Source organism: Mandrillus leucophaeus, unplaced genomic scaffold (genome assembly GCF_000951045.1).
Source record: "Mandrillus leucophaeus isolate KB7577 unplaced genomic scaffold, Mleu.le_1.0 Scaffold38, whole genome shotgun sequence".
Lineage (NCBI taxonomy): Eukaryota > Metazoa > Chordata > Mammalia > Primates > Cercopithecidae > Mandrillus > Mandrillus leucophaeus.
The window spans coordinates 519,696-524,240 of record NW_012104031.1 but is presented as its reverse complement, the minus strand read 5'-3'; the positions used below and the strand labels follow the sequence as shown (position 1 = coordinate 524,240).

General features: G+C 45.4%; 1 protein-coding gene across 1 annotated transcript in view; it reads right to left on the bottom strand.

Annotated features, from left to right (window-relative positions):
* The window catches only part of ELK4 (ELK4, ETS-domain protein (SRF accessory protein 1)), a 68,701-nt gene that overhangs the window by 40,060 nt on the left and 24,096 nt on the right, over nucleotides 1–4,545 (bottom strand). The gene's annotated exons all lie outside the window — the stretch shown is intronic.

Sequence of the window (4,545 nt, the reverse complement as noted above, 5' to 3'; positions counted from 1 at the left end):
AAAAATTAACCAGGTGTGGTGGCATGTGCCTGTAGTCCCAGCTACTCAGGAGGCTGAGGTGGGAAAATCGCTGGAACTCGGGAGGTGGAGGTTGCGGTGAGCTGAGATGGCACCACTGTACTCCAGCCTGGGCAACAGAGCGAGACTCCATCTAGTGTTATTGTCAGCAATATATTCATATTGTCACTTTGGAAACTTCTGTAGACTGAATGATAAAGCATATAAGTAATTATGTTAATATGACTAGGAACCTAAAATTTCAAGACAATTGATACAAATGAAATAAATACAAACCCTGCAAATATATATATATATACACACACACACACACACATATATACACACACATATATATATACACACACACACATATATATACACACATATATATGTATATTTTTGAGATGGAGTCTCCCACTGTCGCCAGGCTGGAGTGCAGTGGCACAATCTTGGCTCACTGCAACCTCCGCCTCCCGGGTTCAAGCGATTCTCCTGCCTCAGCCCCCCGAGTAGCTGGGACTAGAGGTGCGTGCCACCATGCCCTATTTTTGTATTTTTAATGGCTATTTTTGTATTTTTAATAGAGACGGGGTTTCTCCATGTTGGCCAGGATGATCTTAACCTCGTGATCTGCCCGCCTCGGCCTCCCAAAGTGCTGGGATTATAGACGTGAGCCACAGCGCCTGGCCCCTGCAAAATATATATATTTTTGAGATGGAGTTTAGCTCTTGTCGCCTAGGCTGGAGCCCAATGACACGATCTCGGCTCACTGCAACCTCCACCTCCGGGTTCAAGCAATTCTCCTGCCTCAGCCTCCCAAGTAGCTTGGATTACAGGCATGTGCCGCCACATCCGGCTAATTTTGTATTTTTAGTAGAGATGGGGTTTCTCCGTGTTGGTCAGTCTGGTCTTGAACTCCAGACCTCAGGTGATCCACCTGCCTCAGCCTCCTAAAGTGCTGGGATCCAGGTGTGAGCCACCATGCCCAGCCACCCTGCAATATTTAATTTGACTTGGAACATCAGTATTAACTTACTTCTTGTTGTTTCTGAAAGATAAACATCTCCTGGCTATGCCCACTGAAAAAGACCTTTAAAAAAAAAAACAAAAAAAACCACTAGCAGCAATCCTAGGACTCAGAATGTGGTCTCTGACATGCACCAGAGACTGAGAAATGGCCGAGTCCATGTCTAGGGCAGGAAATGGACAAGTTGAACTTGAGCTATCTTGTGCCTAAAATCAAGGAAACATCAAAGGCAACTGGAGTGGTTGAAAGAACACAGGAAACATCCAGAAGGAGGTCCCAGATGGACAGCTTGAGCCTCAACAATACCAACTGCAATGGATTGAAACACAAATGCATGAAATCCACAAGTTTGTAATGATAATTAATTTAAAACAATAACCTCATTGATCACCTTTGGTAGCTGTTACAGCATCATCTGATTATTCCAAAAATTGGTAAGTGATGGGAAAGTATCAAGCGTTTATCATACTTTTCCCATACAAACCATATTTTAGCATAATCAAATAATGAATAAGGAAAACATTTTCTTTATGGAAGACTCATACCCAATTAAGTAATTAAGGAGTGACAGAACTAGAAAATCATAACTTTGCAATATCTAATGCAATAGAATCTAGGCAATGATCATCAATGGTTTAGAAGAAAGATTAACGCGAAACTTTATAATGGCCAACGTGGGCAACATCTCTACAAAGATAAAAACTAGCTGGTGTGGTGGTACGCACTGTAGTCCTAGCTACTTGGAAGGCTGAGGCAGGAGTATTGCTTGAGCTCAGGAGGTGAAGGCTGCCGTGAACTATGATTGCATCACTGCACTCAGCCTGGGTGACAGAGTGAGACCCTGTCTCCAAATAAACCAACAAACTGTATAATAGATAGATCAGTCTGGTATCACCTGAACCCACTGAAAGTGGAACAGCAAGGCATTATGTGCCACATGAGATGATGCCAGCTCCACTTACGAAACAGTCCTGTCAAAAAATAAATAAAAATCTGGCTGGGTGCGGTGGCTCACGCCTGTAATCCCAGCAGTTTGGGAGGCCAAGGCAGGTGATCACCTAAGGTCAGGAATTTGAGACCAACATGGTGAAACCCTGTCTGCACCAAAAAATACAAAAAAATTAGCCAGGCATAGTGGTGCGTGCCTATAATCCCAGCTACTTGGGAGGATGAGGCACAAGAATTTGCTTGAACCTGGGAGGCGGAGGTTACAGTGAGCTGACATCACACCACCACACTCCAGCCTGGGCAACAGAGCAAGACTCCGTCTCAAAAATAAATAAATAAATAAATAAATCTAAATTTATTCAACCTCCTAGCTCTTATTATCTTACAGAAAAAAAAAAAGAGGACAAAGAGGAGTATCTTTTTATTTTTTGCACAGATGGGGTTTCACCATGTTGCCCAGGCTGGTCTCAAACTCTTGGGCTCGAGTTATCTGCCTGCCTCAGCCTCCCATAGTGCTGGGACCACAGACATGAGGAATCAGTGCCTGGCTCAAGAGGAGCATCTCGGCAGGGCGCGGTGGCTCACGCCTGTAATCCCAGCACTTTGGGAGGCCGAGACGGGTGGATCACGAGGTCAGGAGATCGAGACCATCCTGGCGAACACGGGGAAACCCCGTCTCTACTAAAAATACAAAAATTAGCTAGGCATAGTGGTGCGTGCCTATAATCCCAGCTACTTGGGAGGATGAGGCACAAGAATTTGCTTGAACCTGGGAGGCGGAGGTTACAGTGAGCTGACATCACACCACCACACTCCAGCCTGGGCAACAGAGCAAGACTCCGTCTCAAAAAAAAAAAAAAAAAGAGGACCATCTTAGACACCACTCTGAGGATACAGTTAGCCAAATATAGAATGGGGGCAATTCTGTAGGAAAAATTATTGTTCATCAATAAGTAGCATTGAAAGAATAGAAGAGCTGGCCGGGCGCGGTGGCTCAAGCCTGTAATCCCAGCACTTTGGGAGGCCGAGACGGGTGGATCACGAGGTCAGGAGATCGAGACCATCCTGGCGAACACGGGGAAACCCCGTCTCTACTAAAAAATACAAAAAACTAGCCGGGCGATGTGGCGGGCGCCTGTAGTCCCAGCTACTCAGGAGGCTGAGGCAGGAGAATGCCGTAAACCCGGGAGGCGGAGCTTGCAGTGAGCTGAGATCCAGCCACTGCACTCCAGCCTGGGCGACAGAGCGAGACTCCGTCTCAAAAAAAAAAAAAAGAAAGAATAGAAGAGCTGTTAGAGATTAAAAGAAACCTGAGAGACACAGCAACTAAATACAATTTGTTTATCTCAGTTGATTCCTGACTCAAACCAACCAAATAATTTTTGAGGCAATTGGAGAAAACTGTCCATGGACTGGATAATTGATAAGGAATTACTGTATACTTTGTGGGATATCATGGTATTGTGATCAAGTTGTTAAAAATTTAGTCCTATTTCTTAGAGACACATACAAAGTATATACAGGTGAAACTAAATTGTCTGACACATGCTTTAAAAATACCCTAGGGGATTGGGGGAAGGCAGATAGATGAAACAAAGGGGCAGAATGTTAATAACTATTGCAGCTTGGTTCTTTATATTCTGGCTCCTTACTTGTGTACATTTAAAATTCACCATAACAAAAAAGTTAAATGTAGAACCTTTTTAAAAAATAAGCAAAACAAGCCCTTGCACAAGTATTCACGGAGCTGAACTCTTGGAAATTTAAGGAACTGGAAAGCCAGTCAAGGCTGGAGGCGTTGGGGAGATGGCAGGGCAGGGAAGACTCTGAGTTTGACCTGGGCCTGGCATGATGGTGGAAGAGAGGGGAAGGGGCATGAACCAATGCATAGTAGGGTCAAAAGCCTCATCGTGCACATGCCAAGTGCATTCCCTGTTCCCATGCTGTGGGTGATGGGTGCTTGTTCCATCTCCCGGCCACACTATGGAGCCTTTATTTTTTTTTTCATTTTTTGAGACAGAGTTTCATTCTTGTTTCCGAGGCTGGAGTGCAATGGCACGATTTAGGCTCACTGCAACCTCCACCTCCTGGGTTCAAGCAATTCTCGTGTCTCAGCCGCCTGAGTAGCTGGGATCACAGACACACACCACCACACCTGGCTAATTTTTTATATTTTCAGTAGAGACGGGGTTTCATCATGTTGGCCAGGCTGGTCTCAAACTCCTGACCTCAAGTGATCCACCTGCCTCAGCCTCCCAAAGTGCTGGGACTACAGGTGTGAGTCATCATACCCAGCCCTACTCTGGGGTCTTTTAGATGAAAAATGCCACCATTGTCCCACACTTCAGACTCTTCCAGACCCCCTCTCCCCAACTCCCAAACCCCCCAGTCCAAGGTGCAGCACCGCCCCACCCAATTGGCAACTGACACAAAGAATGCTGGTCTATGCCTCCACCTGCTGGTGGTTACTGGGAAGTGAACCTGCCAAAAGCCAAAGGGCGCCCTGAACAGGGAGTTAAGAATGTTGTAGAAAGATCTGGTCTTTCCCTCATAAAAGAAACACATGCCAA